Source organism: Crinia signifera, chromosome 8, assembly GCF_055691185.1.
Source record: "Crinia signifera chromosome 8, ASM5569118v1, whole genome shotgun sequence".
Classification (NCBI taxonomy): domain Eukaryota; kingdom Metazoa; phylum Chordata; class Amphibia; order Anura; family Myobatrachidae; genus Crinia; species Crinia signifera.
The window spans coordinates 22,636,538-22,662,036 of record NC_139224.1 but is presented as its reverse complement, the minus strand read 5'-3'; the positions used below and the strand labels follow the sequence as shown (position 1 = coordinate 22,662,036).

The 25,499-nt window shown below is 46.5% G+C and overlaps 1 protein-coding gene across 8 annotated transcripts in view; it reads right to left on the bottom strand.

Annotated features, from left to right (window-relative positions):
- Positions 1 to 25,499, bottom strand: part of FOXP1 (forkhead box P1) — a 552,073-nt gene that overhangs the window by 473,571 nt on the left and 53,003 nt on the right. For all 8 annotated transcript variants that reach the window (XM_083155991.1, XM_083155980.1, XM_083155981.1 and 5 more), the window contains exon 3: positions 4,421 to 4,538. The gene's annotated coding sequence lies outside the window, so the exon portion shown is untranslated. The remainder of the gene's footprint in view (positions 1 to 4,420; positions 4,539 to 25,499) is intronic.

The window sequence follows — 25,499 nt, the reverse complement described above, 5'->3', positions numbered from 1 at the left end:
ATCTGGCATCTGCATATAGTATCAGGGCCCAAAAGAAAAACTTTATATAAGGTTTCAGCTTAGAGGTTATATAAAAGTCATCCAATTAGCAGAAAAAGTTAGATACTTGCAGCTAGGACCATCAGCTAGCCAACAGATCTCTGATCAGTAACCTACCAACAGCACGCCTTATGCCTGATGGCCCGGACCACTGAGCTACGGGTCACCAATACCCTTTCCCAGTTCAGCTGGAATCCAGAGCCTAGACCACGTAGTTTAAGCCACTTGTTCGGCAACGTCAGGTGTCACAGACCGGCCAATCATGGGCAATGCAACAGTTTCCTGTGAGTGCTCTCAATGCCCAGGTGGTTTAAATACAATGATGTAGCTTTACTTAAAACACCACAAGCCAAGTCTAACAGCTACGACTGTTTGCAACTAAAGTTCTAAAGCTGAATGCAGCCATTGTGACGCAAAGTCAAAGCTACAGGAAGAAATGGGGGAAAAATAATAATATAAGAAGGGTAAAATAGGAGACTATCCGATAAACAGGACAAAATTAGATCATAGTTTGGCTTAAAAAGACTGGCACACATTTGGGAATAATTAGGATCTGTTTGCTCACCTAAATTTGTTCTAGAGATGTTTATATTGTATTGCGCAGCGCACAGGTATAATGGTGTGAGTGCCGAAAGGAAAGGGACCGGAAGAGGATTCATTCAGCCAACAGACAATGGAGTTTTTTTTCATTAAACCTACTACAGGCGATGTTACCGGGAGCATTGACTCTCCATCATTTTACAGAATGTTCTAGATCCGGCCTGGCCATCGTGTGACTCACCAGCTGTTGTGTACGATGGGATGGTCCCACCGATTCAGTTTAAGGTCAGCTTGACTGCAACTCGACAGCCAGAACTCAACGCTCCGGACCTCGCATTTCGGAGAGTGGGCCTGTCAGCGAAAACGGTCGCAGATTGTTAGGAACTGGACGCGAATTCAACAATTTTCAGCCATTTCTGACAAAACAGATCAGTCTTGTTTTAAAGTCTTATCTGTTTTGTCATATTCTGCCTGCAATGCTGTCTGAAACTGCAGCACTGAATAGGCGACGTCCGGCGGAAATAGCGGTCGAGATAGAATACCGCTATTAAACTGCACTAGGAGATATTTGTTGTCAGACACCAAAACGTTAGGCTTTGTGCAAAATTGGATGTAAGAAACAGACTAATACTACACAGCTTAAATCAGGGGACCGTTTGATGACCGTGTCCCTTAAGCAATGCTTAGTCGCGGTTCTGTGAATGGAAGGTCCTACGCAGTTGCAGCAATTGTACAGTAACAGGGTTCACTAGCTATTTTGACAAGAAAACATCCCAGGTTAATCTTCAAGAGATTATTGTGAACAAATGAATGAAGACAATGTGTCCTCTGGGTAAACAAATTTTTGTTAAGCAGCAACAGGTGAATCTTATTTACACATAACGTTAAAGGCCTGCCAAATGACACAGTTTGTTAGCAAGCCAGATGCGTGACATTACCAAGACCAGTGAAGGAAAACCATGTAGAAATCACATTTTAGGATTCCGTATATATAAACTAACTACATATCATGCCTGTTATAGGTTCAAGAAACAAATTGCAGGGATCTTATTCTGCCGGCTATCCTTTCTTGCATTTGTGGCCACTCAATGTCAGTGGCACTAGTATGCAAATAAGGAGAAAAGATTCTAAGGCATACTAGTAGTGCAAAATCAGCACTAGAGTCTACAACACGGGTTCTTAAACTCGCTCCATGGGACTCCACATCGTTGTCATTTTTCAGGTCACCTGTGAATGTTTAAAATTTTACAGTTGGTGATGCCTTCTGAGCGACATGGAAAATGTGAACTGCATGGGGTCTGTTGGTCAGAATATAGATGCCAGCCTCCCATACCCTCCCTGCTAGTACCTAAACCTAACCCCCTTAACGCCAAAGCCAAGACTCCCAACCTGCAGCCTACACTTGGTGCCATATTCAATGCCGCGGCGAGCGGCCGGAGAGGAGGTTAAACAGCGAGGATATTGGAAAACCAGCGATCCTCGCTGTTTAACCCCCTCGCCGGCCACTCGCCCTATTCAGTGTTCCGGAGGAATCCTCGCTGTCACAGGACGGCAATTATGATCAGTACATATTGGCAAAATTGTTCCTGGAATGTACGATCTGTATTCGGCCTAATTTACTAAACAGCAAATGCGAAATTTTATTAAGCACATGCTTCTGTAAAAATCGTTTTTTCAGCCGCATTGAAGCCATGCAGAGTAGACTTTTTATAAGGTTGAACCTGCATTGTCGAAAACGTCCATTAGATTGCCGAATCCACTGCGTTTTTGGACAATTCATAGACAATTCAATTCAAACTGTCAGAACGTTTCCGACAGTCGGAAGATTGAATACCAACTGTCAAACTGGTCAGAATTTCAAACTGTTGGAAACGAGATTGAATAACCCCCATAGACTTTACAGGTCCTCTTTAAAGACAATGAGAGTTGCTACACTTCGTCCCCCGCAAGTTAATGGCAAGTGTCTCCTTAAAATAAGAATTCTTCCTCACCCTTATCTTGAGAGGGGAGTACTTCCAATAAGCAGCCTCTTAGTGTTGCCGCTGAACTCATCACAAATAAGTGATACTTTGAGGTACGGGAGAATAGATGAGTTTCGAAGCCTAATGCTTTGTATCTCAAGAGTACTTAAGGAGTAATGTAGAGGAGAAGAAGCGGTTTCTCTAAAGACAATCTCACACCTGCAGTTATAGAATCAGCTCAACCCACGCAGCAGAGGCGAGAACGCAATAATGCACAGAAATATGTATAACTTGTGAAATTCATATAGACCCCCCCCCCCTTTCCCATGTTACTCATTTTTGTTTAAGCTAAAATGTTTAGCTTAAACTTAACCTCTCGGCCTTGCACCCTAGGTGAGCGGGTCCTTGCGTGCCTATTTATTGCCCTGATAATTACTAAGCAATGCATTGATGAAAGGGGTCTGTGGTCCTTATTTGTTCAGCGAAAACAAAACAATGGACAGCAATAGTCCTGAGTCATTGTGATTATTCTTGTGTATTACATTGCAGAGGACTAAAAATACGAAACTTCATTTTGAAAACCCAATGGATTTGTTCCCTTTGATGTATGTAACCAATATTGCACTTTAATCAAGGTTTGTTTTTTTTGGTCGGCTTCAATAAAATTAATGTCTTACAAAAAGAAATCTAATGGATAACAATAAATTATACACATAGTGTGCAAAATAATATTGGTAAAATGCGGCTAGTGATTTGTAGGTAGCACAGTATGGGGAGTTGTAATTCTCGGCAATGTGGTGCCCATGACGTTCGGCTGCCCAAATACTGGTGTATTTTACGGGAGCCAAATATCGCTCCATACAAGATGCTACTCTACGGAGTTTGAAGGAACATTGGGTCAATACATGTAACCAGCTAACTTCACATGGGGTGTGGTATAGCAGGGTAACAATGTCTAGGGTGACCCCATAAAGGTCAACATGCACAATGTCAACACTTGAAAAAGGTCAACACAAGCAAGAGTTAAAACAGAAAAGGTCAACGGAAGTTTTTCACTTTTTTGGTGGCAATGTGCGAGAGGACCCACCCCCCCAATGTGGGGTACCACTCCGCTTGCCAGTGCAACATTTAACCATCTACACGGAGTCCGATTGGGATTGGTGAAGTATGAAGACGTTCTAAAAAAGTTAAACTAAAATCCCTTAAAACTCAGGTCGACCTTTTTATGTGCCGATCATTTTCATGCGACTTATTGCTTGAGTCAACCTTTTCACCATGTTGACCATATTGATTGATGACCTAGACACCATCTGTGAGTCCTCCAGATAGAGGGAACAATTACATACACACACTTTCATTTTATTTGGGAGCTAATTAACCTACCGGTATATTTTGGAGCGTGGGAGGAACCGAAGCACTCGGAGGTAACTCATGCAAGCACGGGGAGAATATACAAACTCCGCACAGTTAGGGCCATGGTAGGAAACGGCCCCTTGACCTCAGCGCTGTGAGACAGTAATGCTAACCATTACATCGTCCGGTTCTTTGTGTGATAGGTCTCACCTGCGGATTTCTGCACACGGATTATGGAGGTGCGAGTAGAATTAAATCTTGCTTATAGACCCCCCCCCAAAAAAGGCATGAAAAACTAAGAACATTTCGAGATTTATTCCTGGCCAACGCTCCAGATAGATCATCTTTTGGAACTCATGCCCAGGTGGGTTATATCTATGTGGCTGGATCAGTCATTCGGTAATCAGGCGCCTGCCACTCTATGCAATCTGGATGTCCAGTATCCGTCTCAGGGAAGAGTTACAGCCAGTGCAGAAACAAGTCCGAAACTTAAGAATAAACGTTTAAAAAGTTTAAAAAAAACTTACCAGCTTTACTGATGGGCATCACAACAACTTGCTCATCGTGCCTTCGCAGTTCTCAGACGTTCTGACCATCACGGCGTCTATGGCAGTTGGAGGACTCAGGGCAGCGACACCGCAAAAGCTGAAAGGAAAAAAAAGTAATAAAAAAAATGGATTAAGGGCTGGATACAAATAAAGAAAACAGGCAAAACCACATTGCACTGCAGGTGGGGCAGAAGTAACATGTGCAGAGAGTTAGATTTGGGTGGGTGCGTTCTTAAATGCATTATAATACTAAATCTGTGGGCTACATGCAAAAGCAGCCAGTATTTACCCTGCACAGAGACAATATACACGCATTATCTCGCCTTGCATGGCTACACGGTTTGTTCCAGATACAAGAGGGTATATGGTATCTGAATGGTTACTGTGAGCAACATCTCATCTTCACTAGAAGTAAAATGTACCCTCAAGTTACTTGTTTATTTACTTTACGGAATATGGCCCAAAGTCTAGTAAATGACACTTAAAACCATGAGTAGGCGCTCTCTCTAGTAGTTATAAGCATCTTGCAATTTGCTCATCGCCAGAACATAGGTAAATGGATGGTATGGAGAATCGATGCTCTGAAGTGCTGGGAGATTGGGTTGGAAATCAGAAAAGGGTCTTTCTAGTGGCTTTCCACTGGTGCTATTGTTTTTCTCATGCTCCAAAAACATACAAGTATGCTGAATGGTTCTAGTGCAGCGATTCCCAACCTGGGGTACATGTACCCCTGTGGGGACCCTGCAGACCGGTAGGGGACACATGAAAATAATATTGGTAATAGCAGAAGATGAGATAGAAATCTCCCGAAGAGATGGTGGAAGGAGTCTCCCATTGCTGAAGAGATGAACCAACATTCCGTCTGCAGCAGCATCAATGTCTCCTCGTGCTTTTGCCCAACCAGTAACCCACTGGTAGCTACCCGCGCTGCCCTCAGACATTAGTGATCACCTGCCTCGTGCTGATAAGGGTGGAGGGAGCAGCGGCAGTTATCCTACAGGCATTAGTTGGAACCCGGAGACAGTACGCAGCCAACGGGCAGACAGAGAGGGACCCGATTCCTGAACGCAAACTACTCCTCCACTACTCCTTAATATAGGGACATGCATACCGCTCACTTCCACTCCACCCACAAGTACTGTGGATAAGGGGTACGGGAGAGAAAAAAAAGTTTGGGACCCGCTTTTCTAGCGGAAGCATGCACATGATGCGATGTGCAGATTACAATATAAACGTCACCGGTGCATGCCTCAATAACGGCTCACTGGTTGCACAGTGCTGCGGTCACCGTATAAATGATCATATTAAATATTGCTTACAGAAACACTACTGTAATTCCCCATACATTGTCTGGTCTCACATGCTGAACCACGAACGGTAAGAGTGCCTGCTGCCTGCAAGTATGTGCGAGGTTTATTTGTATCACCCTAGCAATGTCTACAGATAAAGGTGATTTGTTAGCTGTCATTAATCTGGTTGTAATCGGAGGAAACTACAAATGATGTGTAAAGTCTCCGCGGTAATAATCAGGTGCCAGCGATAAGCAACACGCAGCTACATACGTGATGTAAACAGTGCAGGTACAAAATACCAACAGCACTTCCTCAGAGCAAGTAGTGCGGGCTAGTTCGTCAGGGCATGCGAGCAACCAAGAGGCAGGAAAAGAGCGAATGGCTAGGCGGCACTCAGTAGGATAACTAATCAGTGCATAAAACAACTCTTCCCATTGGCTGCAAACAACAGGAACTAGCAAATCACAACGGCCATTGAGCATTAGGGAAAAAAGTTTTACTCTAGTGAGGACCATAGATCAAAATGAATGGTCAACCTATTATTTAGTATATCAGCCAAACCTTTTTTCACCAGTCATTAGCTATACATAATGAAAGAATGTCCATTCGGTCGTATTTAAAAAGTTTTTGGCTATCGGGTCCAAAAACATGCGATAGCCAATAAGATCCCGTATTGAGATCTGAGTAAATCCGGACCTGAACATCTATAATAAAAATAAAGAATAAATGAAGTAAAAAAAAAACATATATATCATGTGTATATATACAGTAGCTGCGCCGCGTTTCATGCATCCGCTTCCTCAGACAGTAACATCAGCAGCACGATGGTGTTGCAGGAGTTACTTTGCAGTGGTGTGGTTAATGCCTATATAGTACTGGCGCCCAACGTAATCTTAATACACCACTGGCGAGAGGTACGTAGCAAATTTGTTTACAGAATTCCGAACATTATGCTTTATTCTTAGCCGGCAGGTGACCCCGTAACTTGCATCTACGCTATTGCTGATATATAAAGGCAGGCAAGCCCCGAGACGGATTAGCACGGTGTGACATCTTAGGACTGTCAATTATTAGCTTTGTGTATGTTGACTCTGTGCAACCTAATGCCACAGTTGTTTATCAATTCATCCTTTGTACAGTCCATCTGTTACTACAGGTTGTGACAGTCTTTGGACTGTCCAGATGGAGAGGCGGGATTTAACCGTTTCACTGCTGCAACTTACGTCCGTTTCGCAGAACAACATTTATTTAAATTGACTGCAACCCTGCACAATATTCTGTGCAAACATGAAATCTAGTATCGCTTAATGTTGTCCAGACACAAATCCTCGCACTTTACAATAGCGTTGATTAGAATTATTATCGCACAAGGAGGGCGACAATCTAAAAAGATTAAATGTGAGGGGCCAAACTGAATAATAAAATAAACATTTTTTGGTACTTATGTAATATCTGGGCTCCCGTTTTTCTTATGAGACCGCGTGCGCTCGCCACACTATATAAAATCAACTCCATGCATAGTTGGATAGTAGGGGTATGAAAAAATGGGGTGCATTTAACATGGGAGCCCAGATAATACATAAGTACCCATTTTTTATTGAAAACCGTCCTGAAGAAGGATAGGTTAGAAGCAGATTAAAAGTACATATACCTCACTCATGACATTAAAGCGCAATGGGTCTATTTAACATGAAACGGTTTATGGCAGAAGATCCTATAGCGCCAATCAGCACTCTGGGGCTCAAATGGGCACCCCATCAAGGGATTTCCCAATAGCTCTTATGCATCAATGCCTGATTGGTTCATTTGCGGATAGTACCCACTCCCACTTCTCTATGAAAGTGCATAAGCCTGGAGAAGGAGAGTCTGTTCTATATAGGAAATGTTTTTTGTGGATTGCATGACTCACACAGGAGGCAGCGGCCAATCACAGGTAGTTGTGAAGAAAAATATCACTGATATGCGGTCTGTGGAACACAGAGGGCATGCCTGGGGGCCAGGTCAAAGGGGGAGGGGCTAAAGTGATTGTGCTGTAAGTGGCTGTGTCCAAACACGCACAGACACTCACACGAGGGTACAGGGTTATGTAATGCATTTTCAATTAATAGTTGCCTATCTTTCTGGAACAGTTGGGAAGCTCCGAAGAATCAGGTGGCACGCCAAGTCCCAGAGAAAGGTGGGAAAGTACACACACACACACACACACCACCCCTCAGCTGTCCACAACAGAGTACAGGTGGACAGTCCAAGGGGGCTATGAAGATGCCTTTTGCGATATATTGCATCTTAGCCCCACCCCTGTTATACAGTATCTGCTTTTCTGGCACTGTATAGCAGAGGCGGAACCACAATAACATGATCATGAGGGTATGCCCCCACACAGCCCACTTTTCTGCACCACACCCTTTGTGTGCCTACCACGCTGCCCCCTCTCAGAGAATGGGGTAACAAAGTAGGCCGGTATGTTTACATCTCCCCAGCGGTAATCGGCAACATGCCAGGCACTGCGGAAGTGCCACAGGAAGCAGAGGGAACTGTAGAGCCCACTGAGAGGCGCAGCTGCATTGTCCAACTGTTGCCTGATGGCTGTTTCCCACCGGTTGCATATGATGCGACCAGGTCAGGGAAAGCCCAGACTGTCTTGACCACATATGATGCGACCACGCCAGGCAAGTAGAGACGTTTGGAGATGCAGCAACGCACGTATGTGTAGGTGAGCCGGAGAGAGCACTTTAAAAAAAGAATAGATGGATAGACATTGCTTGCTCCTAAACAAGCCTGGGCGTGTTATGGTCAGTGACCCAAGCCCTCTATGGCATTGCTTCCGCTGCCTAGGAGAAACAAACTCATTGCAACTGAGGAGTTCATCTCTGTCCTTCAACTCTTTCCACCCAAAGTGGTTGCAATCCAAGCATTATACATACCGGAGAATTTATGGAGTATCGTAAAAAGCGCTGGCCCACATATAATAAACAAACAGCAACCAGCGCTGTAAGTCTCTGGAGGTGGATGTATCCCAACACGTTTACAAGTGTTCGAGATTTTTCCATTAATTTAAATCAGATGAGGATTAACCTGGAAGCCGCGGAAGAAGGCCTGCAGTTGTCACACTGTGTTCCTGGACCGTAAACTGTTTAGGTTAGGACGCCAGCTATCGCACTAGCTGGAACGGCTGCGTTGTGTTGTTTCTCTGCAATGCCACGCGAGGCCTCTCCGCTCGCCATCTCTGCAGATGAACGAGAGCTTGGGGAATATGATCACAAACACCTTGTTCTCATAAACAGGAGCTGAGTTTTCTAAGTTTTCATCTCGCCCACTGTTTACTTTCCCCCTCAGCGATTTTTCCTTGGTAGAAAACAGTCTGCAGGGAAAAGGGTAGGAGCAGCTGCAGCGTCCCAGAGGCAGGACCACAACAATCAGCTTGTTTACTCCCGGCAGAAGTGTAAACTTAAACCAAAGACAAAAGAGAACTCCTAAGGACAGAAGAACGCAAAGAACGACAGCATGGTTGCAAATTAAATAAATCTGCTTCTTACAGATTGAGGATGCTGAATTTACATGTCATGTGGTTTCTTTTACAGAGAGACGATGGAGTAAGTTTGTGTTTGCGCTGTGCTCCCAGTCAGATGCTAGAGGTCAAATACGATCTATAGTGTCTCAATCGAGGCGGAGGGATGAGAGTAAAGGTGGAGGCGGTCAGAGAGCAGTGGTCGAGCCACCCGGATTGCTCAGGCGAGCTACTGGTAGCTCGCAAGAGACGGGTTGGCCACCACTTCTTTATTGCATCATAGAAATGATAGGCAGAGTCTGATTAATTGCTATGAACAACATAATTTTTTCATGTTTAGAAGCTGAAGTAAATTTACCCCAAATGTGTAGACAAGTGAAATGTCGACATAGACAGGATATTGGCATTAGGGTTAGGCACTTGCGGGCATGGTTAGTGGTAGTGAGTAAGATTATTATCAGAATACCGTCAGCTTGGGGTCTGACCCAAAACTGGATTTACGGGCTTCCATAATCCTGTAGCCTTTGCAGCCGCCAGGAGCATGTAAGTCACCACTGGTTCACCAGCGTCAGGACCGGTCATAATGTCGACATTCATCACGTACGAGATGACACTGATGTAGCTCCTAGAAAGTGACCGTGCTCATTTATACAGATCTGAAACCCCAGCAGCCAATTAATAAATACAGTGAACTACTATTTGCTGGTGGAATTCACAGGGAAACAAAACCAGTGCTGCCATTGGCTGCACAACCTTCCTTTTGTTAGGTAACTCTTTGCCAGCCAATGTCACTCAGCCAAACAGGAATAATACAAAACAGGGGGGTGTCTCTGCAGCATATACGGGAAACCAGAGGGCGGCCTCTGCAGCATATACGGGAAACCAGAGGGCGGCCTCTGCAGCATATACCGGACACCAGAGGGCGGCCTCTGCAGCATATACCGGACACCAGAGGGCGGCCTCTGCAGCATATACCGGACACCAGAGGGCGGCCTCTGCAGCATATACCGGACACCAGAGGGCGGCCTCTGCAGCATATACCGGACACCAGAGGGCGGCCTCTGCAGTATATACCGGACACCAGGGGATGTCCTCTGCAGCATATACCGGACACCAGAGAGCGGCCTCTGCAGCATATACCGGACACCAGAGGGCGCCCTCTGCAGCATATACCGGACACCAGAGGGCGCCCTCTGCAGCATATACCGGACACCAGAGGGCGCCCTCTGCAGCATATACCGGACACCAGAGGGCGTCCTCTGCAGCATATACCGGACACCAGAGGGCGTCCTCTGCAGCATATACCGGACACCAGAGGGCGTCCTCTGCAGCATATACCGGACACCAGAGGGCGTCCTCTGCAGCATATACCGGACACCAGAGGGCGTCCTCTGCAGCATATACCGGACACCAGAGGGCGTCCTCTGCAGCATATACCGGACACCAGAGGGCGTCCTCTGCAGCATATACCGGACACCAGAGGGCGGCCTCTGCAGCATATACCGGACACCAGAGGGCGGCCTCTGCAGCATATACCGGACACCAGAGGGCGTCCTCTGCAGCATATACCGGACACCAGAGGGCGTCCTCTGCAGCATATACCGGACACCAGAGGGCGCCCTCTGCAGCATATACCGGACTACAGAGGGCGGCCTCTGCAGCATATACCGGACACCAGAGGGCGGCCTCTGCAGCATATACCGGACACCAGAGGGCGGCCTCTGCAGCATATACCGGACACCAGAGGGCGGCCTCTGCAGCATATACCGGACACCAGAGAGCGGCCTCTGCAGCATATACCGGACACCAGAGGGCGTCCTCTGCAGCATATACCGGACACCAGAGGGCGTCCTCTGCAGCATATACCGGATACCAGAGGACGTTCTCTGCAGCATATACCGGACACCAGAGGGCGCCCTCTGCAGCATATACCGGACTACAGAGGGCGGCCTCTGCAGCATATACCGGACACCAGAGGGCGTCCTCTGCAGCATATACCGGACACCAGAGGGCGTCCTCTGCAGCATATACCGGACACCAGAGGGCGTCCTCTGCAGCATATACCGGATACCAGAGGACGTTCTCTGCAGCATATACCGGACACCAGAGGGCGCCCTCTGCAGCATATACCGGACTACAGAGGGCGGCCTCTGCAGCATATACCGGACACCAGAGGGCGTCCTCTGCAGCATATACCGGACACCAGAGGGCGTCCTCTGCAGCATATACCGGACACCAGAGGGCGTCCTCTGCAGCATATACCGGACACCAGAGGGCGTCCTCTGCAGCATATACCGGACACCAGAGGGCGTCCTCTGCAGCATATACCGGACACCAGAGGGCGTCCTCTGCAGCATATACCGGACACCAGAGGGCGTCCTCTGCAGCATATACCGGACACCAGAGGGCGGCCTCTGCAGCATATACCGGACACCAGAGGGCGGCCTCTGCAGCATATACCGGACACTAGAGGGCGGCCTCTGCAGCATATACCGGACACCAGAGGGCGTCCTCTGCAGCATATACCGGACACCAGAGGGCGTCCTCTGCAGCATATACCGGACACTAGAGGGCTCTGTAGTGTATGCTGAACATCTGAGTATAATGATCGCTATTGTGCGTATAACGGAAATCATAAGGGAGATAAATAATTGTTATTGACAGTCACTAGATCAATAATTAGAATGAATGTGGACACGGCGCTTGCATCACAGAACAGTAGGGCCTGTCTATAGACGGACTGCATCCCTCAGAAGAAGGGAATGTTTCTGCCCCACATCAGTAGGGGATACAGAAGCGTATAACACACATACACACATCATACACTATACAGGGCCTGATGCTGGCTCACATGCACTGCGGGGCTTTTTATCTTCTGCGTACACGTCTATATATCGCACTGGCGTTGCAGTTGCCATTTCTTGTGTACACAAGGCGAAGTGTATCTCAGACTGTGACCGGGAGGTGAGTTTAGCGCAGGCACGGACATGTCATAGGAGAGTTGTACGTGTTGTTGTGCTCAACCACTCACATAAGATGTAAAACCGACCTACCATCCGGCTGGTGCAAGCTCTGATGGTGCGACAGATGGTGGTGTCTTCAGACGCACGGATGTACCCCAAAGGCGGCCTTTCATTTTATTACATTTCAGTTATAATGTGCTGCTAGTGGTAAGCAGCACCCTACACTGAGTTCTATAGAGGCATTTCGATAAAGCCGCAGATGGGCGAGATACGCCCCATAGCTTCTCACCATTGTTGAACATCTACATTCCCGTCATAGCCACAATAACCCAAAGTAAATACTGGAGGTCTCCTTTAAATTTATAGACATAGATTTTAGTTTAATAGATATTAGAACGTAAGTAACTTCCCAATATTCTGCAGCTTTCCAATTTCATTAACACCCTATCAAATCAACATGACAGAACACTTCATTTTTCACTTAAGGTTTCCAGGTGCTAAAAATTTCAGAAACTAGCAAGAAGCCGATCATGTCAAAATAAAGCATGTTTTACATTGCCATACATATTCTTAATATACAAGCTTCTTTCCTCCATCTGTCCTCAGCCATAAGAGTCTGACTTCTATGCAGTCAGTCAGAAAGCTGAAGGGAAAAAAAACTTTTAGAAATCCAAAGTTTCACCAGAGGAGATTTAAGGATACTAAGGAGACAGTCCGTTAGGTAAAGTGGCTGCACTCCACGGACAGCTCTTCTACAAGACTAAGGCCCTTATTCTGATCTGTGCGGAAATTCCCGCATTCTTACGGAGCGGTCCGCACGCCACGGTGTTTTGCCGCATGCGGCCATCGTCCGTAGAAACGCCCACGTGTCCTCCGCATTCGGACGGACTCACTCTTTAAGAACAGGGCGTGTTTACGGACGACATACAAACCATGCGTGTGCGGGAGAAACACTCAGCTTCGGCACGGTATTACAGAGTATTACAGAGTATGCTCGGGAATACCGCATCCGAACGGGAGCCAAGCGGTGCTACCGCACGTAAGCGGAGTATTTACGCCAAACAACCCACTATGAAGTATCTTCTGCAATACATCACATGACCCACTTATTCAATTACCTATCCTCATAAAAAACTGCTTATTTGGAATTGGAATCAATTAGATTCCAATATATCCTTACAAGCATGCCTAACACATGCATAGCACACATTAACCCTTACAGCAATTGAAGTGCAATGGTTTCAATTAAAGCACTGACAAGCGGCCTATTAGTGAGTAATGAGTAAAGGAGTAGATTCTATTGGGTTCAGGTGTTAATGGTTGTAGTCATTAGGCGTACGTTCGCCTACCGCATGAACGAGTGGTGTCCGCAAAGCAATAGTACACTTGTGGACACCGCACATTTCTGCCCTTTTTGATCGCGTGCATTCGGAGTGGTTTCCGAATGTACGCCCCCCAACATAAGTGTACTCCCCCGTGTCCGCCCATGTTTCCGCCCCGTTTTGCCCACTTTGAAACTACGCCCATGTGTCATTCCGCATGACGCCCATAATACGCCCCTATTTCCCGAATGATAGCGGTGAACAGTTCTGGACGGGATTTGGCCGAACTGGTACCGAGTCAATGCGTGGCACATGCGCGTAGCGTTCTCCACGCATGCGCAGACGCCATAAAGACGCGATCCGTAAGAACGCGGTAAAGTCCGCATCAATCAGAATAAGGGCCTAACTTTGGTGGAACCAGTTCTCCACAACTTGACAGCGGACCATGTTGGGATTCAGAATGGGGAGGGGGGGGGGGGGGGGGTAGCACCAGTTAGTGAATGTACAGTATGATGCTGTTTGGGAGCAGGAAGGGCGAGGCTTCCACCCAAGTGGAAGGGTGTCACCACAATTGCATGGGAGAGACGAGGCCTGGGTCTCCGTCATTAGGACAGAGATTTCCCGGCCTCTAGGAAGCCGCTACAGCTGCCGGCTTGCAAGGTCCCATGGGTCACACAGCAGGCCAATTGTGGCGGGAAAGATCTGATACAGTGTCCTAGGATGCTGTCAGGTCTGAATTACCCCCAATGTGCAGCGGGATTTACATTAGGGAGAGATGTCCTAGATACGATCTAAATAGCAAAAGCAGCAAGTATTTGTTCTGCATGCAAAATAAATGTATTTGCCAGTATCCGTGCTTGTTTTTAGGACATTATTACACAGGCCATAACCAATCCAGACATTTCATTTGTTTTTGACACCAGGAGCAGATTTACTTCATGCATTTCAAAGAAAACATATGAAAAAAGTCGAATTTTAAAATAGACACACAGAACATGAAGGCGGAGACAAACACTTGGGTCCAACTAGTCCCCCCATGTACACGCACTTACAGTACATACACACTAGGGTTCATATAAGTCGGGAGTCAATTAACCTGTCAGTATATTTTGGGACTGTGGACGGAACTCAGAGACAAGTCATTTCTATAAAAAGGGTTACACATGTGAGCAGGGACCGTGATTTATTCTGGTCCGTTCGCGCGCATGCCAATCTGCATGCAAGTGCAATGTTTTTGCAATGTGCATGCACATTACTGCGCACGTGCATGCACCGGGTGCGTGCGGACACGGCAAACAGATTGTGGATTGTTTGCGTACGGGGAAGTGGGGGCGTTCCGGGGTTGGACTCGCCCATGGGAATGCCCAGCGTTTCACTGGGGTTTCCATGGAAGTCACCCGGTGACGTGGGCACCAGGGGCGGGTATCTGACATCACCAGATGTTAGTTGCTTGCCCACTTCCTTCAGAATGCCCACACACATCTAAGGTTGCTCCGAGCAACCTTAGATGTGCATGTGCCTTCCACATTAAAATTAGCTGTGGAAGATTAAGGGTGTCGGACGAGCACCCGACAGTCATTTACCAGACGTCGGGATCCCGACTGTTAAAACACCGACAGACGGGTTCCCGATGACCACCGGCTATTCTCCCTCGTGGGGGTCCATAGAATAGGTGGCTGGCGTAGCGAGCCACCATGTCCACAGCGTGGCGAGCCCGCAAGAGGTTTAGTTGCGCTCACCATGCTGTCTGAGTTCGACCAGTCGGAATCCCGACGTCCGGGTTAATGGCTGTCGGGATCCCGACTGTCGGAACCCTATACCACACCCGAAGATTAAAAGGGGGAGAAAGTTGAGCAGCCAATAAGAAGCTGCGACCTCTTCCTCCTACAGCGCGCAGATTTTGAAAGCAAAACACTGGTGCACCAGGTAACAAGTTTGTTATATGCTGTAAACGTTAATGGAACGTTACAAGAATATCTGCAGTATATACAAGAATACATTCAAATGGTTCCCATAAAACAGAGATAAGTAAAATAAATAAATAGCCAGCGAGCACACACACTAGTAAAAGGTAAACTGCTCCAAGACGCTGCGCGACGTATCAAATTCCTAAAACATCCGCATTACATGGGTCAATAGCAAACACCTGATTGTAATGCATTTCTAATCTCATTTCACTGCATTTGGGAACAAATAAATACGTGGTGCCGAGTGCGCTTAGCTGCTAATTCAAAAAGTGTTTCTTCCTTTTTAAAAACAATTCAATTATAAATATTAAATCTGCCCTTGTGGTAGGTCATGGTGTTTATTTGTGGTGAGGTCATAGGAATTTTGAGGTTTGGTATAATATGTTTTTGTCTTACAAAAATTTCACAAACACCTTTGTAGCTGCTCTCGTACAATGACCACCAATAAAGGGGAACACATATTAGTAAATATATATAACTTGTGATTGATGTATAACAGGGGCGTAACCAAAAGTTTGTGGGCACCATAGCAATTTCTTGAAGGGGCCACTGTGGGGGTTATTCAGATTTGATCAGACGGCTGTGAATTTGCAGGCCCCGAAAAGCCTGTTTCTGACGCAGCCGCCAAGTCCTGGGCTACGCACAGACTGCACACACACTGGAAAAATTATTCATTGGTGAGTGACTGCAAAGGAATTTGCTTGTGCGGGCAAGGATATCACTCAGGCAAGGTGGCAGCTGCCTGATCCCAGGGCTCTGCTTTTAAGCAGCTCTGCGATCAGGTCTGAATAAATGCCCCCCCTCCCCCCCCCCCCCCCGCCACCCTTTCATGCCCCATAATAGGGACCTAGTTAATTTTCTGAACCATAGTAATGCCCTAGTTAATATTATACCCCAGAGTAGTGCTCTAGTTATTATACTCCGTAGTAGTGCCCAAGGTAATATTATACCCCATAGTAGTGCCCTAGGTAATATTATATCCCATAGCAGTGCCCTAGGTAATATTATACCCATAGAAGTGCCCTGGGTAATATTAAACTTGAAAGTGAAACAGTGAATATTCTCCAAAGCAGTGCCCTAGGAACTAGTACATTGTACTGTAGTTCCTTAGTTTACATAATGATACATTGTAGGGCTACCAGTACACATTATGCCACACAGTATCCTCAATTCACATTATGACATACAATGTCCCCCGTTCTTATTATGTCACACTATAGTGCCTCCATTTCATACTGTGCCACATGAGAATGCCTTATTTCCTATAATGTAACATTATAGTACACTGCACATTACAATGAGCAGATCGGATTAACAAATTTTATTGGCGTACAGTTCAAATGATGCCGAATTATAGTACAAATCTGGGAAACTCCTATGCAAATTTATAACCTGGGCCCAGGCCCCCTAAGACTCTGGGCTCGATAGCAATGGCACCCCTTTGCACCCTCTATATTTACGCCCATGATTATGAATTATCGCCATCATACCATATTAAATAATAAAAGGCTAACAAAGCTCCTTACCACACTGGCGGCCACTAGATGGCACCATATGGAGCAATTCTTATGTTGTTTCATTTGGACGCACAGAGCCGCCGGCGCCGACATTACTGTTACACTTTCTGGCTGGTAACTAGTAATTATTCCACCAACACTCGTGAAACCATTAAGGGTCCACACTTGAGAAGAAAAGAGAGCCAGTAGGCGCCTTCTGTACACTAAAAAATATTTTAATCAACAATCAACATACAAGTATCACAATTCACAAACACATAACATGTACCTATGCATGCATGCAAAAGAGATAAAAGCTAAAAAATAAAAAATTAAATAAAAATAAAGTAAAAAGTCTGCATCAGATAATTACCGAGTCCTGATTGGATGGTGTGGATGCCAGTAATTATAATCCCAACAAGGGTCCAGAGCTGTGCAAGATGTTAGTGTCCAGAGATGTAATACTGAACAGTTTGTAATCCAAGGTAAGTAGACCACTTGCTTAGCACTCTCTGTTGGATGCCCGATATTAGTTGGTGGCGTCCGTACTGTGGAATACAGCACTATCACCCGCGGGGTCGACACGTCAGTATTGTTGGTATTCAATGCTGGGTAGTTGTCACTCCAGCAGTCCCGATACTCGTGGATGCGAATAGACTGAATCCCCTTGTGTTACCTTCTCACTGTCATGAGCTTGCGCCCAGTATGCTGTGTCGGCGTTACCGCACTGGCCTCAGTGTACGCGGCCGGCAGTAGTAGAACACGCCGCAGTGTCTGAAGGTGCCTATCTCGGGGATCAGATCCTTGCTGGTAAACGTAAATTGACTCCTCACGAAAACTAGTTTCGCTGCGCTCAGGCAGCTTTTTCAATTCAGGAATTCCTGAATTCCTGAATTGAAAAAGCTGCCTGAGCGCAGCGAAACTAGTTTTCGTGAGGAGTCAATTGTGGACATTGCAGCCAGACACCCAAAGGGATACAGCAGCGACACATGACCGACCTCTAACTACCGGTCCCCGGCTACGTTTACCAGCAAGGATCTGATCCCCGAGATAGGCACCTTCAGACACTGCGGCGTGTTCTACTACTGCCGGCCGCGTACACTGAGGCCAGTGCGGTAACGCCGACACAGCATACTGGGCGCAAGCTCATGACAGTGAGAAGGTAACACCAGGGGATTCAGTCTATTCGCATCCACGAGTATCGGGACTGCTGGAGTGACAACTACCCAGCATTGAATACCAACAATACTGACGTGTCGACCCCGCGGGTGATAGTGCTGTATTCCACAGTACGGACGCCACCAACTAATATCGGGCATCCAACAGAGAGTGCTAAGCAAGTGGTCTACTTACCTTGGATTACAAACTGTTCAGTATTACATCTCTGGACACTAACATCTTGCACAGCTCTGGACCCTTGTTGGGATTATAATTACTGGCATCCACACCATCCAATCAGGACTCGGTAATTATCTGATGCAGACTTTTTACTTTATTTTTATTTAATTTTTTATTTTTTAGCTTTTATCTCTTTTGCATGCATGCATAGGTACATGTTATGTGTTTGTGAATTGTGATACTTGTATGTTGATTGTTGATTAAAATATTTTTTAGTGTACAGAAGGCGCCTACTGGCTCTCTTTTCTTCGCTAAAGCTTTCTGTAAGGGCGGCAACCCTAAACCAGAGGGCAGCATTCTGTACATCACACAGCACACGTGCCCCTAGCGCTCAAAATCACCCCCCAGTTTTGTCCACACTTGAGAACTCTATGGTTCAGGGGATACTCAACCATGTATACAGTACTTAGTATACTGATTCACTATAAATAATAACATTTAAAAAAAGTTGAAATGCCCAGATAGTAACAGCGGATGCTGCTGACTTGGGAATTGGGAGCCCCTTGGGAGGATGGGAGGGAGGGGGCACTGAGGGTTGGCCAATTCTGGCTTAAGGGTGGAGGTTCAGAAATAATCTATGACCTTCTAATGCTGGGTACACACCAGGACGACTAGGGCCCGATCCCCACAATCTAGATCCAATTCTGATCAAATGAATGTAGATTGTGTGCTGATTGGGCCCTTTTCTGACCTGGTGTGGACCGATACCGATCCGATGCGCGGTCCCGCGGGTCGGTCGTTATTGAGATCCTACCTGCTGCAGGTAGGATCTCAATGACGACCATACAGCCGGGTGCGAGTCACCATCGGATCGGACCCGCTCACGGTGCACATCGTGAACGGGTCATGCCCCCCCGCGTCACCGTGAGCGGGTCGGACGAGACACTGACGACCCGCTCACCATGTGCATCGTGAGCGGGTCGTCCTGGTGTGTACCCTACATCACACAGCTGAAGGCAACCTTTTATTTGACCAGTGTTCTGGATTCTTGGAACGCAGCGTGCATTAAGAAAAGGTGTGTTCTTGAAAATAAACAAAGAAATAACTTCCACAAATGAAGCAAATAGCAGATCTACCAAAAAAATTGTTGCTGAAAGTTTTGCTTATAAAAAAAAAAAAAAAAAAGGAGTTGTGAAAGGAACACTTCGCCCTTTCAGATAAAACTCCTCGGAACTTGTAATGACAATATGCTCCTGCCGTGCACAGGCATCCTGCTGGCTTGGCCAAACTTTGGAAAGAAGTTTTAAATGACCAAATGCATCCACAACTTTAATCGTAGGAACCAAACTAGACACAACAAACCACAGCACAGTCAGCCTCACTGGTCATAATTCATGTGTGCGCAATCAACTGTAGCTGTATTTACAGAATGCCTGATTTCTGCCACCGGCTAATTCCGTGCAGAATGTCAGCTTTGAAATTGCTGATAAAGCTGTTTTGTGTCTGCCCCCCACTAACAGATTACTAGTTGTATCATGTACATAGTCTAAATAAGCTACTGTACAAATAAAGCTCCCAAAGTATAGATGTTTGTCAAATCAGAACGGTTGCGTTTGCACAAGAAGCGGGGACATTGTCCTGCATAGGTCAGGTTTTCGTGCTGGACATTACATTTTGAGATACTGTGCAAACCCGGGCAGCAAACTTCTTCAGCCAGTTACACACACACGCTGGGCCGTTCGCTGCGGCTAGGGAGGTCCGGGGGAGTGCAGCAGCGGAGTGCAGCAGCGGAATGCCCAGCGTATTATGGCTGTTCCCATACAAATGCTGGACTTTCCCCTGTAGAAGCAGGTGTGGCGATGCCTGCTTGGCGCGGGCCGCTGACGTCAGCAACGGCACATGATTTCGCACACATACCTAATTCGCTCAAAATTGTTCGCTACCCTTTGGAGCAGCGAGTACTTTTGTGCAAATTCTACCCGCTTTAACGTGCGGCCACTGCCGCAAAGTTTCGCACTAACGAAATGATCGCGGCTAATAGGATCGACTCCTTAGATAGAAAAGTACCTTGTGTTTAAGATGGCAAGTATCTAAAACAGCCATCTTTCTTCTTCGAACTACTACAAGATTTGTCGGTCTCCCCAGAATAAAACAAAAATGAGCAGGTTCAAAAACATAAAAAAAAACAAATACATTTTATTCAAAGAATTTCCCAAACACCTGAAAAAGTTCCTGCATTTTCAGCCTTTAAACACATATAATATAGCACGAACTGATTGCTTAGTTGGCGATTTGAGAAATTGCAGCTTTAACATACTATAAAAAATAAAAAAATACAAATACAAAAGAATTGCTTTCTTCTAAATCTAGAACAATAGCACCTGGAGAGAAATGTAACATTTATAAAACGTGCCGGCCTTAGAATGAACCTTTTTAAACCTTCAAGAGACGGGGGAGAAAAAATAAAATAGCATTCAATAATATCTCGGCACTCACGATACGAGGGCAATGTGGCTATTACAATCAATGCGCTTATTGTGTCTTTAAACTTGTTAGGGACTGAATGACTGTAATTTTTTTTTGCTTACATGCACGGTGTTGCCGCTAATTGAAGGTGCCCAAAAATATCACACAATTGGCAGCACAACATGTACATATGTTACTGTAGTACCTGTAGTACAAACACGGACATATAAAATAAAAAACATCAGAGATTGAAATCTCACAACTCTTTAACCCCTACAATTGTACAAGCTGGCAGACGTACAAGGTGGCAAATCAAACGCCTAAGCAAAGCTTGACCTCTGTAACAATGCGAGTTAAACAATAGCGAATCGTTAAGTGGTATAAGGCGGTATTTATCCCCCACCCCTCCGCAGTCACTCATTGCCGGACCCGCTATTTCAGAACACAAATGCATGGAATTAAATTCTGCAGCGGATTCCCGCATAGAAAACAAGAACATATTTGTTGCAGCCGCCAGCAAATTCACTGTACATAGGATAAGACATACTATTATAGACGGAGGCAAAGAACAGAGGGCTGCGTTTGCGAGAGGTGAACGCTGATGACACGGTGATTAATATAGGCAGGAATACTATTTTTCTTTTTTCTTTTAATGATTTACAGCATGTGCAGACAGCTACCAACAGGTAAGGTCTTGCTCCATCAGCTACCATTAATTTGGCTGTCATTTGTGTACAAATATATAGTCATCTCCCTAAGGACTGATTAGGATGCGCTGTTCGGCCTTGTTGCCGTTGCGACGCACGCGTTCCCTAGCTTTTATAAAGCGACTGCTAGGCGTGTATGTTAAATAAAAAGGGGTGACTTCAGTTTTCCAGTGTTTCTAACATTAACATACAGATGTAGTGCCGCTCTTAAAAGGGGGGGTGGTTGGATCACCTACCGCCAGCCCCCCCGCAAGGGGAAGCGCACACAGGAGACGGTCGCGCATCCCCTTCCGAAGGAGCTCCCTGGCGGTCCCTGCCAATGACCGTCGATTGCCGCCACCTCCCTGCGCCCCTCACCCCACCTGTCTACGCTTCAGGGTTCATGTTCCTCACCGCACGGAAACAGATGGAGCGCAGTGGTTCTCAACCTTGGTCCTCAGGACCTCCCAAGAGTTCACGTTTTCCAGGTCACCATGCAGGAGCACAGGTTCACTCATTATTCAATGACACATTTACTGATCCACAGGTGGAGCTAATTATTTCACTTGTGATTCTGGGCGGGATGTACTAAAGGGATAATGTGGTAAAACTGGGATTTTACCACATTTTCCTATGTACCAATACCCGTCTCAGAAGGGCAGGGTATCGCCACCTCTAGCCTATGGGCTTTTATTGCCGCCCAGCAGGTGTCACAGCCGGGAGGACATCCGGCTGCAGGGAGGAGGAGGAGGAGACGCCGGGGATACTGACAGCCGCCGGGATGTGACGGAGACCCCCGCACACCACATTACAGGTATCGTGGGGGTCTCCGTCACCGCACCCCGATGCTAGCCGCATATGTTAGTACATATGCAGAAGCATCGCGTCGATGTATATTAATACATCCCGCCCTCTGTCTGGAGACCTGGAAAATATTAACAGTTGGGGGGTCCTGAGGACCAGGGTTGAGAACCACTGATTAGCACATTCTAATCTGATTGGTTGCTATGGGCAACATCCCATCTTCAATAGAAATTGCATCTTAGTAAATTTACCCCTATGTCTTCTGCTCACCTCCCTGAAGTTTTCATTACCTACGGCAGGAAATAAAACAGTAAGCTGCGGGGAGAGAGGGTAAGACGCACAGGGCCAGATGCATCAAGCTTCAAGAATTAATCAAATGGAGCTCCTTCCTATCTGCCATGTTACAGGCTTGGTTTGAAAAATGACAGGTAGGTGCTGATTGGCTGGCTGTTTATCATTCTCCACTTTATCACTTTTTGAAGCTGGATACATCTGGCTATCAGAGGTAGATGTATGAAGCAGTGATAAGGGAGGAGAAGTGAGCCAGAGGAGGAGTGGCCCATGGCAACCAATCCGCGGCTCTGTATAATTTTATATTATGCAAATTATAGATGTTGCTTCAGTGCTGATTGGTTGCCATGGGTCACTTCTCTGGCTGCAGGATGCTGGTGTCTGTAGTCTGATCGCAGGTAACCCCACTGTTTGTTGTCCATATGTAGTGTTCATTCTAGCACCCACTATCTTTGAAAACCCATGCAGTTCCTCTTCCCTGCCTGGGGTGTCGCTGTCTGCTGTAGTGCTACTAGCACAGTGTGGTCTGTATTTCAGCACTGATATGCAAAGCAGACCTGTGCTAGAAACACTACAGCAGACAGCAACACCCCAGGCAGGGAAGAGGAACTTCATGGGTTTTCAAAGATTAAGCTGTAATGTGTATTGATCTGTGGCGCTCTTTATTTGTACTGTATTTTTGTTATTTATTCAATGTTATGCCAAGCTTTGTCTCCCTGTATTGTTCCTTTGTACGGCGCTGCAAATCACTTGTGGCGCCTTATAAATAAAATTATAATAATAATAATGGGTTTTCAAAGATAGCGGGTGCTAGAATGAACACTACATATGTATCCAGTTTCAAACACAGCCTGCAACATGACAGCTACAAGCTGATTGGTTGGTTGGTACTTTCTCTCTCTCCAAGCTTTGATCGCTCTCCCCACAGTGTTCCTGAAGTTCAAACTTCCACTGGCTACCAGGAATTCATATGTTTTCGGAAAATAATATGGTCTTCTACCTGGCGCCCTTTTTTTCTGGCTTCGAGTGTCGTGTGCCCGCATTTCTTGAGTGAAAGTCAGGGACCCTAGTTTGCACGGACATACGGCCCTCGTCCATTGTTTGTAACTTGATGACTCGCCAAAGTATGAAAGCTTGGAGAGGGTGTGTCTACAGGTGGAAAGTCAATGTGTCCACTAGAAAAAGTCAACATTGTCAAAGGGACGACAAAATTTCAACATGCGTTCTTTCACATTTTAAGGTCAATGTCGACATGGGCCGTCAATTAGTGTAGAAAATGGCTCGCTTCGCTCGACATGCGACGGCAACCGTTCCCAATCGGAATCCACGTGAATGATAAAGTATGAGGAAGATCAAAAATAGGGACAAAAACATTTTGGTGTCTACCGATTCACCGTCAACCTAGATACTGTACACCCATCAACTGTATAAACTTGGAGAAATCTACAATACCTTATCGCTGTAGATTACAGTGAAGATTTGCCTGACAATGGTCGTCCGTGATGAGAACTGAAAGTGTTAAGCGGTGTGGAGTAGAGGATTGAAAAATGTTTATATCCGCTGAGCCAAGTGTTCTGTGAGCTTCGTATCTGTGCCAAAGTCACACCAGACTCATCGCGGTGTAGGATCTGCCGTGCGTGTGTGTGCAGAATAGGGAACGTCAGGAAAATGTGTACATGTCATTCATTTCCAGGATGCCAGCACAGACCACGGTAAGTTCCTCGCAAAGTTATTTTGCATTTTAAATTTAAAAAGGGACACTCCACCCACACTGAGCCCGTCCCACCCACACTGAGCCAGTCCCACCCACACTGAGCCCGTCCCACCCCCCTTCTATGTTCAGTCTGTACTTAAGTGTTGTTACAGTGGGATACGGTCACTAGTTCGACCATATGAAGGTCGACACCCAAAATAGGTCTACATGGCTATATTAGACAGGGTTGTAAGGTTGACACAAGAATTAGGTCAACAACGCGATTTTTGAGCGATTGGTGGTATTTCATACCCTACCATCCACGCCGGGAGAATATAATAGTGTGCCCAAAGCAAGGGGAACCGGTACACATAGAAGGTGCGGGTTATTTTGGTTGACTCTCTCAGTCCACCAGAGCCCACCCTGTGATTGGTAGGCCGTCCGCCCTCCATTCACACGCCGTGCACAGCCTGCGAAGGGATGTTTTACATAAACCTCCATTTGCAGGTTGGGGGCAAATGCCCACATCTTTCAACGGTTGTCAATCATTTGAAGGATGTGGTGTGTGAACGCATATATAAAGGGACTCTCAGGTCACTTATATATGCGTGCACATTCGGTGATATCAGCTGCCCGGCAATGGCGCACACGTCACCCGGTGATCTCCATGGGAACGCCCATCGTTTTCATGGGAACATTCCCATGGGCGGGTACCCTGGCCCGCCACTCCCCCCCACACACACACACACCACCTGCAATGTTGCGGGCATGTTCGCCGTGGCCGCAAGCTCCCAGAGCATGCACACTGCAAAAACTTCGGACCCGTGCGAACGCATACCCACGGCTGAACGGACCAGAATTAGGTCGTGTCCAGGTCGACATTCGGGAAAAACTCAGGTCAACCTTCCCATTGTCGACCTAATTCTTGTGTTGACCTTCCGACCCTGTTGATCTTAGCCATGTCATCCTATTTCAAGTGTTGACCTAAGCCCTGTTGGCTTTCATTGAGTCGAACCTATGACCGATACCCGTTACAGTACCTTTATTGAGAAGCTCTAACTTTTACATCGGTACTTGTGTAGTTTCACGGCGGCAGCTGCCCGCCCGCTACCACCGGTTCCACGTCCGCTCACCACGCTTCGGGCTCGGTGGCTCGCTGCACTCGCCACACTGGATAGTGGGGATATGAACAATCCATGTCGGCGTGGAGTTCATTTTATAAAGTGTGGCGA